The sequence below is a fragment of the Paramormyrops kingsleyae genome, chromosome 2, assembly GCF_048594095.1.
Source record: "Paramormyrops kingsleyae isolate MSU_618 chromosome 2, PKINGS_0.4, whole genome shotgun sequence".
NCBI lineage: Eukaryota > Metazoa > Chordata > Actinopteri > Osteoglossiformes > Mormyridae > Paramormyrops > Paramormyrops kingsleyae.
In genome coordinates, this window is record NC_132798.1 from 26879549 (window position 1) to 26892777 (window position 13229).

The window sequence follows — 13229 nt, forward strand, 5'->3', positions numbered from 1 at the left end:
TGAAAGAGTAGTGGTTGAGAGAGAAGAACGAGGGGTATTGGTGCCCTTTGCCCATGCTTTCTAATGCAGGCGTGCATGATTGGTCACCTGCCTGTCTGCCCATAAACACTTGAGCTTGGTCACTGCCCACTTAAATGCCTCCTTCTCCACTGCGGAGCACCTTGTCTGCATATGGGATCAACTCGTGGCAAAGGTACAGCACCTCAAACTCCTGGGTCACTATCCAGTGCATCAACCTACAGTGTCTTGCCAGTGGCAGTCAGGGGCTCTTAGGTTGAGTTCTGAGCCGTAAGTTCTGAGGTTATTTCTAAGGTCTGGAACATAGTTTCCATTTCCAGGATCCAGATCTCCTTCTTCGATTGGTCCAAAGAAGTCAACAAGAGGGAAGAATCTGTCTGTAATTCCCAAACAACCCCAGGAATGTAAGTAAATGTGGGTACACAGGGTTTTTTTTGTCAGTTGACTTGAGGTATTCTTGATGGAGATGATCTTCTTCTTCTACAGTTTCAGGAAGCCATTTTCAATTCAATACCTCAGGTAATGAGACTCTTTAAGTAATAGAGGGCACTTCATAGAATTGGTGGTGAGGTCTGCGACCTGCAGATTATCCAGCACCTGAGGTTTTCAGCCCGGGTCTCTGAATGATCCACGATATCACAGAGAGGTAGCGGTGTATGTCTGTCGGGATCTCAGAACCTTATGGTAGGTGACCAGCACCTCATTGAACCATGCACTAGCAGTGTCCTTCGTCTCCCAGACTACCAGGTAAAAACAAAAGACGTGAGTAGCCATTCCTGTGGTATAGAATGATGAACTGGGTTTGCCTGAGTCTTTCTATTAGTTTATCAGTCTGATGATTTAACGTGGCACCTGGGACTTTCTCTCTGTGCAGGTAGGGGCAGCCAGTCTTCCAGGGTACTGTAGACCCTAGGGGTAGGATGTAGCCAGTCTTTCAGGGTACTGTAGGCCCTAGGGGTAGGATGTAGCCAGTCTTCCAGGGTACTGTAGGCCCTAGGGGTAGGATGTAGCTAGTCTTCCAGGGTACTGTAGGCCCTAGGGGTAGGATGTAGCCAGTCTTCCAGGGTACTGTAGGCCCGAGAGGTAGGATGTAGCTAGTCTTCCACGGTACTGTAGGCCCTATGGGTAGGATGTAGCCAGTCTTCCAGGGTACTGTAGGCCCGAGAGGTAGGATGTAGCTAGTCTTCCACGGTACTGTAGGCCCTAGGGGTAGGATGTAGCCAGTCTTCCAGGGTACTGTAGGCCTTAGGGGTAGGATGTAGCCAGTCTTCCAGGGTACTGTAGGCCCTAGGGGTAGGATGTAGCTAGTCTTCCAGGGTACTGTAGGCCCTAGGGGTAGGATGTAGCCAGTCTTCCAGGGTACTGTAGGCCCGAGAGGTAGGATGTAGCTAGTCTTCCAGGGTACTGTAGGCCTTAGGGGTAGGATGTAGCCAGTCTTCCACGGTACTGTAGGCCCTAGGGGTAGGATGTAGCCAGTCTTCCAGGGTACTGTAGGCCCTAGGGGTAGGATGTAGCCAGTCTTCCAGGGTACTGTAGGCCCTAGGGGTAGGATGTAGCCAGTCTTCCACGGTACTGTAGGCCCTAGGGGTAGGATGTAGCCAGTCTTCCAGGGTACTGTAGGCCCTAGGGGTAGGATGTAGCCAGTCTTCCAGGGTACTGTAGGCCCTAGGGGTAGGATGTAGCCAGTCTTCCACGATACTGTAGGCCCTAGGGGTAGGATGTAGCTAGTCTTCCACGGTACTGTAGGCCCGAGAGGTAGGATGTAGCCAGTCTTCCAGGGTACTGTAGGCCCTAGGGGTAGGATGTAGCCAGTCTTCCAGGGTACTGTAGGCCCGAGAGGTAGGATGTAGCCAGTCTTCCAGGGTACTGTAGGCCCTAGGGGTAGGATGTAGCCAGTCTTCCAGGGTACTGTAGGCCCTAGGGGTAGGATATATCCAGTCTTCCAGGGTACTGTAGGCCCTAGGGGTAGGATGTTAGCTTAGACCATGGTGGTGCTTCATCACGGCAGTGACTGGATCCCCTGGAGGTGGAACAAGATTGTTAGAGGCTTGCAGTCCTCCTCTCCATGCAGGGTAAATACCAATAGCCAGAGGTGGTGCTCATATTTTTCTTTTTTGTTAGTATTTTAAATGATTTGATATATTATTTTATTATTTGGTAGATATATTTTATTTCATATTCTTTAAAGGAATTGGTTAAGCAACTATGGGGTATGTAGGATTTTCCAACAGATTTCCTGAACATGATTATTGTTGAAAAAATATGAACTATTTGTATGTGGGTGTTTTATTAGAACTCCCAGGTAGTACTGCCTAGGACCCCATTTGTGTTCCTAGTTATACTTCAAGGGTTGATAAGTTTGTTCAGAGATGCCTTTCTGCCAGACATTGCTGTAGCACGTTCGTAGCCTTCCTGCTAGCTTTAATGAGTCTGCCCATTCTCCTCTGAACATTGTGATTAACTGTTTTCTTTAACAAATCTGCCCCTGTCTGGATGTTATCTTGTTTATTACACCATTCTCTGTAAACTTCTCATGCTTCACCACAAAGTCAGTGAACCTCTTGATTCTGTCTGTATGCTAGATGTTTAGATGTAGTCATTGTTTGGCGGAGCAGGATGTTTGAGTTAATAAGCAGATGTACCTAATAAACTGGCTACTGAATGTGTACGTAGATATATAACACAAATACATAAATACAGTACTGTTCAAAAGCCTTAGGCCATTAAATTATATGTTTAAAGCTGTTTATCTGTGTGGAAAATCACCATTCTATTACACCAATATGGTGTTGGAGAGGTAAGGAGCATGCAGTGATTACAGTGTGTAAGGAGCATGCAGTGATTACAGTGTGTAAGGAGCATGCACTTATTACAGTGTGTAAGGAGCATGCAGTGATTACAGTGTGTAAGGAGCATGCAGTGATTACAGTGTGTAAGGAGCATGCAGTGATTACAGTGTGTAAGGAGCATGCACTTATTACAGTGTGTAAGGGGCACACACTGATTACAGCACGTCACTGCACCCGCCACATGATGAACCACCTCAGGGATGAGTGCAGCCATGTGGCAGGTGATACCTCAGCACCACACTAGTCCAAATGGACCAGTGTGTGTTTTTTTTCCAGTGGCTGGAGTGCCAATCCTGCCACCAACCCCCAAATTTCCCTGTAAGTAGGAGGACCTCCTTATAGGGCTGGATGTAGATTAACATCATACCCAGGACGAAGCAACTGCAGGTTAAGGGCCTTGCTCAAGAGCCCAATGGAGTAGAATTACTATAGGCATTCATGGGATTTGAACCAGCAACCATCCAATTGCTGGCACAGAGCCACCACTCTGACCCACTACTATAGTGTTAAGTTACTGGTATCTCGTATGATTCTACTACTACTGATATCTTCTATGACCAAAATCTTCTATGTTTAGAAGAACATCACTTCAGTTTCCAAACCTCTCTTCGGGGGCCCCCCAACCATTCAAAGTGTTAGTGAAATTTCAACATCAAATTAATAACTCAATTAGTTAAACAACTTCATTAGTTATTAATTCACCTAACATGATTTGTGTTTACAGAGATGATTATAACCATCTGGCTGTAACTTGAGTCAAGAAACATTTAAAAGAGAGAAAGAGAACAAAGCAATAATGCAATTGGCCGGCCTTTCATATCCCCCCTGCCACTGCAGAATATCTCTCTATGAATCACCTGCCATTAGGTCAGACACAAGCCTTGTACTGTCCACGGTGTTTCCTCTTTTGGACAGATTCCATAATCTGTCTGGAGCGGAAATGGAAACTGAGATGATGGATGTATAGTTTGGACAAATATGAAGCTGCATTTTCTTTTTCTTTTTTTATAAATGGCTGCTTTCACTTATTCTTATGGGTTTGTGCTAAATGTGACATCCACATATAAAGAACCAGCCAAATAACTGACTTCCAGAGTTGAATCAACTATGTTTATTCTGCTCTGTAGAAGCAATTAATTTCTGCAGTTTCAATGTGGTTGTATGATAAGATTACAATGCACCTTCACCGCATGTTTCAGCATAATAAATACATTATTTATAGAGGCTTTTAGAAGTCTCTTTATCGTAATTTAAATTCTAACCCTGTGGTGAAATTACTTTAGTTAGGGGAAAATATGCATGATCCATGCATCCATCAAGCTTTGAATGGTTCATTCTGGTCAGGGGTATACCCTGGATGGGATGCCTGTATGTGTGATTGCATTAATAGTAATACATATTAATAAAATGTGATTTGAATTTGCGTTTACCTATTTGGTTAGCAGGCAACATACTTTCAAAATTTCTATCTCGCCGTCCTACTCTGAGGCACTCTAACATACAGCTGCAGAAAAATTTAAGAGACCACTCTATATTTTTAAACAAATCTACATCCTTAAATGCTGGTTTAATCCTGATTCTGCTGGCAGGAGGCTACGCTGAGGAGCAGGATACCTCAAGATTCAGCATTTCTAAGACACCATTATACAAGAATAAGGTGAAGCAGGAGACACTGGGAACAACCAGAAACCAGTTAGGTAAAGGGTAAAAGCCAGAGATGACCCCTAAGTTATCCAACAGTTTCTCATGAATCACAGAATGGCATCAAGTGTCCTTCAGAAGGAATGGGACACATTAAGTGCAGGTGTGAAGTGCACTGCTAGGGCAGTTTGTATCAGGCTCCTAGAAGCAGGACTGGAGTCCCATAAAGCAAGGAAGAAGCCCTTCATCACTGAGAAGCAGGGAAGAGCCAGGCTGCAGTTTGCAAAAAAAAAAAAACATTATTCACAGATGCACACCAATAAATTGAGTAATGAATGAATGTGGTCTCTTAATTCTTTCTGCAGCTGTATAATGTGCAGTATCATTGATACATTGTGTTTCAATTTTAATCATAATAATTAGATAATTGTATATTTAAGGCAATAAATAGTTTCATTTAATCAGGAAGGATTCATTGAAACATATATTACAACCACTTAGATGAAATTCAAACCAAAACGTGTTTTTTTTTTCTAAAATTATACTGCTGATTATCCCTTCATCAATCTAGTAACTTTCCTATAAACCACAATTTACTTTTTGAAGACCCAATTACTTGTTCTAAAATTGACAGTGTGTGACAATGATGAGTTATTAATACAAACATATAGATGTAATGAAAATATACATACATATGAACTGGAATATTGTTGACCTATCATATGTCCTGTTCTTATTTTACTCTAGAAAAAAAGTCTAGCTAAAGTCTAAGACAAACAATATAATCAACTTCATCTCATCAAAATATGAAAATTAAGATAAACTCTAATGGTGAAGGACTAAGTTGATCTATATTTGGCATGGAATAAACCCTGTAACAGGGGTCCCCAATCCCTGTTAACTAGGGCTGCATCTACTCTTGGCAGGGTGGTTCATCTCCAAGAGCATGGTTGAGGACCCCTGCCATATAACGACAAACCATGCAAATGGCAATGTTCTGGTGTGGGCCAAAATGGATTCAAGTGCAGACTTACAAAGTGCTGAAACGAGTATCTTCAGTCTGGACCATAGCCCTTCCAGTCCACCAGGTACTGCAGACCTCGAACCCAAAACCAGACATCCAAGAGGTGGTGGACTGTGTAAGTGTCACCCCCATCATTCATCTAAGAAGGTGGAAGTGGCAACAGTGGTGTCACCAGGGGGCTGACAGCAATGGACTTCATCGAGGACATGTGAAAAGAGGGATGCACTCAGCATATGGATAGGGGCAACTTCAATGGGACTGAGCACCTTAGTGAGGAAAAAAGGTCCCACAAACCTGGTGGATAGACACACTCTCTGTCCATCACAGTAGAGAGGAACTCTTGTACAGCACCAGTTTGCATACCTCTCCATCCGGCGTTGGCATAGCAGAAAAATGGCCCAGGCCTGCTCTCAGGTACACTGCCATCGACACAGGAAGTGCTGGGCAGAAGGGACCACAATCTCCATCTCCAGGGATGAGGACTGGGAAGACAAGCACTGCAGCATGTGTCCCAGGTCAGACCGTTCTGTCTGTCTATTTGTCCGAGGGTGAAAGCCTGACGAAACTCTGTAACTGTATGACTCGGATCTCCCATTGTTCCATTAGTGGTATGTCGATGAAACTCTTACCAGCCCCTGTATCCAACTAGGCAGCTGGAGACTCACGATGGGCTTCCCAGGACAGAATCATGACCAAGGCAGGTTCTACAGGTAGAGGGTATCCCTGATCTCTGGTTGACGTGTGCTTTTAATGGGCAGGTTGCCACAAAATGTCCATTCTGTCCACAGTTTAAATATGTTTTCTTCTGGAAATGACATTGGGACTCAGGTGAAAGGCAAGTCGAGTCCACCTTGTATGGGTTCCAGAGCAGTCGCTGCAGGCTGAGAATTACCCGGTGCCAGCAGCATAAACCTAGCATAGTCCTCTCAACTCCATTGCCCGCTGCTTCACTGGTTAAGCTGGTTAATCTGGTTGTCCACCTTAATTGCCAGATCAATGAGCCCCTTGATTTGGGGATGTTAATGTTGGCCAGCTCATCTTTAATGTCCTCCATCATGGTAGAAGGCATCACTTCTCCAAGCTGTTGGCCATGGGCAGGGTCCAAATGCTATAGCATGTTCTGACATTGGCTGATTTCCTTGGTAGAGGCAGAGGAGCTCAAGAGCAGTGAAAGATCCTCTTAATTTCTTCAGTGAAGCTGCTGAATTAATGACAGGGTGGCTGATGGTTGTCCCATGTTGGTATCACCCATTCGCATGCTGGACCAGTCAGCAGTGTGATAACAAACTCAAGATCATTCAGTTGGGAATGTAGAAGACTGGAGCTGGAAGACCAGAGCGTCACTGTAATTCTCAGCAGGAGGAAGGTGGGGCTCCCTGACAGATGTTGCAGGGGGAGAAGCAGCAGCAGGCTGAGTGAGGGTGAATCTGCTGAGCCAATTCAGTCATTCTACTGGCTAATGATTCCATCAATTCATTGATGGTAACCATCTGGGACTGATACCAACCCAGCAAGACCCCATGCTTGCTGAGTGCCTCCATCAGCTGCTTGTTCTCACTGGAGTCTGCTGAATCCATCTTCTGCCGAATTCATGCTGTAATGGTGTGGGCCAAAAAGGATGTGCAGACTTGCAAACTGCTCAAAAGAGTGTCTCCAATCAAAAAATGCGAGCGTCAAACATTCCAGGGTTGGAAACCAGGTAGGGCAGAAACATACTCAAGCAAAATCAGAGGATAAAATAGAGGTTGAGGGACAGACAAAGGTCAGGCAAGGCGCAGACGACAGGCAGGTAAGCAGGGTAGAAAATCAGAATCTAGAGATAGAAAAACAGGTAGTAATCAGAAGGCAAAACTCACAAAGACTGCTCAGACTCCCAGACTGAACTGGACGATCTTGCACCAGGATTCGGTAGGCTGTGTGCTGAAATAGGAAGCGGAAAACAACCTAGATGATCAACAGCTTTGTTGGTGCATGGCTAGGCATGAGAAACACCTGAGACTAGAGAAACAGAACTCCTTGACAAACCAGTTTGACTGGTTCTTCAGGACTGCAATCCTAGAGATCCATGGCAGGTGCGGCAGGAGTCCAGTGTATAGAAGGAGATGTCCTGTCTACCAATAGCTGGGACATCCCTGACAAGTAAGATTAACAATCACTTGGCTAAATCACGTGTTGTATGGTCTGGATCCCATGAGGAAATGATCCATCCATCCATCATTCATAATACTTATACTGTATGAGGTCAAGGTGGAAATAACTGTTATTATTATTATTATTATTATTATTATTATTATTATTATTATTAATAATAATAGCTCTTTTTGATCTTTTATATAATATAGGTAAATATATCCAATATGCTATATTTAAACTACTCAACCATTTTTCATGGTGAAGGTAAATGGGGGAAGGTAAGCTGCCAAACAGAAAAATGACTATCCCTATATTCCGGAATTTTCCCGGTCATTCTTGATCTGAAGAAGTAGAGAAATGGATAGAACTAGCCATATTTATTTCTAACAACGTAATAAGTATAAATAGAGTAAGACTTTTGGAATAGGGGGTAATGATCAGTTGCCACAGAAATGGGAAACCCACTGACTAAACCCATGACCTCACCATGCCCACCTCTGATATATGATACTTATACTGAGATGCAAAATGCAATGCATGGAATGTAATTTTAGTAAAGCAGTTTGGAGCAGGTTTTCCCAGAGAGTGCAGTGGCTAACTGAAATGTAATTTCAGAATCTCTAGGAAAATAAAAAGCATTTTGGTACACACACACACACACACACACACACAATGAAATAAAATGAAAATTTTATTAATTCTTAATTGTTGTGCACATGGCACAGAGACCCAACAGATATCCCCATTTTTGGACAAAACTGTCTCTTCCTCCACTTCTTCATCCTGGTCAGAATCTTCTTTGCTGTCAGAGTTTGCCTCAACATTGTCTTCTTCCTCTGAAAGTTCCTCCTCTTCATTAGTTTCAACAACCCCTAGAACATCATTGGTCAGTAACTCAACTACTATCGTCTTGCAGTCAATCATGCCATGATGTCTCCCACATGATAATTTAATAGCAGTATGTAAATAGACTCCTTTGTCTTTTGATCCATGTTTATATTATAAAAACATTTTACACTTTTGCCCTGTTTATTTGTGGAGGTGCAGGTGTAATTGTGACCAGTAAAGGCTGTATTAGAGCTAGGCGATATGGACCAAAAATCGTATCTCAATATTTTTAGCTGAACGGCGATAAACTATATATATATCGATAATTTTTCCATAAAGTGATAACAAAAAGACAGTTCCAAGTCAGAGCCAAATGTCCCCGATGTCACACAGGAACTTTTACTAACAGACAGCTGTACGTGTACATGAAAAAAATGGCTCAAAAATAAACTACCGGCAAATATTAGTTTACCAACCAGCTCCTCTTCGTTAGCTTTCCTTGTGTATGTGTCAGTCTCCATTTTGCTGCTGCATGCAGGACTTATGAATGAGGGGGATGGGCAGGTTGCATTCGGAGAGGGGTGATGCAGGGGGCAGTTGTGTGAGAGTCAGACAGGGAGAAGAGAAACAGACGAATTGGCGATTTTCTAACATTTCACCCGACCCATCGAAACGTCCTACCTTTGGGTACCGCCCATCGATGTATCCTACCTTGCGTTGGAGTTACAGCTGAGTGTTGCGTGATTAGTCTTATTTGTGTTTTTCAACATTCATACATATAATGTTTTATTAAGTACATTGATCAAACCATCAGATGTATGTCGAATTACCAGACATGAATTCCGTAGGCTATATAATGTGTCAGTATTGCTCACATATTTATAACAGGACATCCTTATAAAGTACCTGTATTTTAGTTTATTGAAATTGGCTACCCATGTATTTTGTGAAAGTAGGATGCTCATGATTTTTAAATTTTTTTTGGATCATCTGCTTTCAGTTTCAGCCCATAAAAATGACGGTAGCATTTTTTGGTAGGGTAGCACAGGTCAATATATCTGTTGAAACGCGTTACGCTAGGTGACTAGGGCAACTCCACAAGGTAGGACAAATCGACAGAATATAGGCTGTACATGCATAATTTTAAAGCAACATAAACTATATTTATATAAACAACATTGTCTCATCCTATATCTTGTGTAAAAATATATCAATATATATCTTAAAAACTCAATATATTGCCCAGCCCTAGGCTGTATAATTATTGTAAAAGTGTACTGAACTAGAATATCATTGAGTTTCCACGGCAATAGGCAAATGTATTATGATAAATACAGCTTCAAAGCAGTCCAAGATCAAACTAAGTAAACACGTTGGCAAAACTGACTTCAAACACGAAGGTACAATAGTGTGTTGCAGGTGTTTAAAGTATGTTTTTTCTTTCTTTTTTTTTTACTTATATTGTATAGTCTTGGATCATATCATATTTTAGATATGAAAAAATAAATTTAATGTGTTTGTTTCAGATTGTTAAGCTTCCCTAAATGCAGAGAAAATCCATCAAAATTAATGTGAAGTTGATTCCAAACAGTGGCACATAATGTCTTACAGCTTCATCAAAAAAAGGCTTTATTTTTTTTTCTTCTTTGTATAAACTTGTTTCTCTTTAGGTCACATCATCACATTTTAATTTCAGGGTGTTTTTATGGATAAAAAACTTCCCAAAATGCAGTAAGAATCCATTGAAGTGATTGTGGGGTCAATATGACCCCACATAGTGGGGAAAACCTGCAAAGTCTGTAGCAGCAGTCTTCCCATAGATCCCAAAGTTACTAAATTTCAACTGAAAGAGATCATTTAGATATTTTTTCTCAAGTTTAAACAGGCTGTGGGGTCAAAATGCAACATTTAACTTCAATATAAATATCTCAGAGTAAAAAAACAGACAATTTAGCAATGATCCAGGGAGAGTTCTGGGTTTGTTTGATATGTGGAATATTGGAATGTATTCCAGTAATGGTTCTTTAAGCATAATAGAAAACCATGGTACAATGAACAATCAAATTCACATTTTGTTATTTAACTACCAATATTCACTTTAACAACAAATGAATATCTATTTCTAATCATATGCAATACTCAAATCAATACTCTGACTAAGATCTGGCCATCAGTATACACAGTTTACACATTTTATTTATATAGCCTTTTTTAATTCATAGTAAGTTATATTCACACTCATATTTAATATACATTGCTCATTTTGAGCTTTTGCTTCTTCCTTCTCTCACCTTCACATTTTATTTACCATTAAGGCCTGGCTGCTTTTCAAATTGCTGGTCATCAATTTTTTTTAAGCATGTTGTATAATTAGGGCTGAGGTACTTAAAGGTGCAATGTAACTGGTGTACAACACAACCTATTGTGCTATTTTCTGCCTCTAAATATGGCAATAAAATGAGGTGAGCCTATGTACTGTAGGGGGATGTGGTGAGGACATTGTGTAATACTTCAATATTTCATGAAATAGCCAGAAAAGGGGAAAAAAGAGTGAGCCGCAGCTGGCAAGAAGAGTATGCATATTTATAAATGTGGCAAGTCAAGATAAACCTTTACTATTCTCAGACTTGGCTTAAAATGCAAATTTAAACCTTTCCATATACTGCAGCTTTTGATTTGCTTTGACTCTTAACATACCAGACAGAAGTCCTTTAAAAGTATAATTGTGAATTAATAGAATAGTTTAAAAAGTGTTACATCCATGTATTCTATAATGGGTTACAAGCTGTGTGCTGTGCAGCCTTTGACAGCAAAGAAATTTGACAGCCTCCTGTCTCCCGTGCTGTCAGACACAAACACTCTAGCAGTCTGAACATCTGGGGCCAATCCGGTGGCATGTAGAACTGGCCATTAATCTGTCATATGGAAATCTCTCCAATGTCAACAACTTTTTTTTCCCAATCTATCAAGGTCTCTGTGACAGCAGGTGCAACACAGTAAACATACTGTGGTCGTTACATTATTTACAAAGAAGGTTGCATTATTTACCTTTGGTATACTTGTGTTTTAATTTTCCATTTTTTATATTTAAAATGTTAAATAGGACCGTGGCATTTTTATTTTTAGACAAATTACCAAAATAGAAAAAGATTCTTTTCTGTTATACCACCTATGTTACTTTCATGATTATTAGGGTTAGTGCTGTTGTTTATTACAGTGACCTAGTCCTTTTTTAAATAAAAGGAGAGAAGAAATGACAAGATTGAACAAAGTTGAACTGATAGCTTTATTGTAAGTGTGCTGTCAGAAAACATCATTTGGTCGACACCTTTTAGATTATATTCCAATATCCGAATGACTCTGGGCTGTTACAATGTGTCAATAACTTTTACTTTCTAAAGATTTATATGGTTAACTATTAATAGAGACAATTCAGGATAAGTACTATGATAATGGATGCAGAAGCAAGTGTTCTGGTATTGAGCTTGCAATTTTCATCCATCCATTGATTCATCTTCCTCCACCCCACCGCCTATCCAATATTTGCAGACCGTACAAATAACATTTAATTATAATTGTATTATTATTAGGAGTGGCAGTAGCAGTATAAATCTTGTCTTAACTCATCTTAAAGTAATTGCTCACAATAAGTGCAGAGTATTGTCATTAAGTGAGGTATATTAGTTGTTGATGGCTATTGTTTTTATTCTCTTCTTTCACCACACAACATACAGTAGTAAGGTATCAGTGATGAGATATATCGCCTAGCAATAAACTGCAAATGAAAAATAACATATTGGCTGGGGATGGTGTGATAGGTAGTACTAATATCTCACTCCTCCAGGGCTGAAGGTCTGAACCCACCTCTCTGTATATGCCGAGTCTGCCTGTCTGCCCCATGTTGCACATTTTTTTCAGGGCACTCCTGTTTCCTCAGGTGAGTTACCCAATGTGTGTGTGTTGCCTTGGCTTGCACCCTGTGCTGCCTGGGATAGGCTCCAGGTCTCCCCCCAGGACCATGTACTGGATAAGCTACCCCTGATTACTTCCTGTATGTACATGCCAAGATGATTACCTTTATTTTTTCCTTTATGCAATACAGGCTGCTCTGCAGTCTAGGAGCAGAACAAACTGGTTACCATATAATGTTAGCAACCTTGCAGCAGGAGCAATGTTAGCATGCAAGGCAGGATACAAATTGTTGTTACTTTCCTAAATACTCCAAAGCCTGAAACATCATTGTCAGAATAGGTATAATTATGCACTAAAATATTACGTGCAGAAGCACAATAAATGTAACATCCATTCATTCCCCAAATACATATCTGGTACAGCCCCCCCCCCCCCACCCATCCCAAGTTTGCATCCTCTCCCGATGTTCATGGGGGTTTCTGCCAAGCACTTGCTTTCCTCCTACGTAGAATAAGAAATGGTTTAGCTGTATTCACCCATGTCTGAAGAGCGAGAACCTGGACAGCTCACACTTTTACTTGAGGTACTTAGCTAGCACAGTCCACCATAGCTTAGGAGACAGTCATTTGTCTTGATACATCTCCATAATTAATCCAGAAGTATCACTGGATCCTTGAAACTGATCTGAGTACAGACAGTCATAATGATGAGAAGGTGACTGGTATGTTGCAGGTATTATATTATTAGGTATTATATTTCTGTTTCCCAACAGTCTACAGCACTTGATAGCATAATTATTATTCACTATGATCAAGTTTTACTGT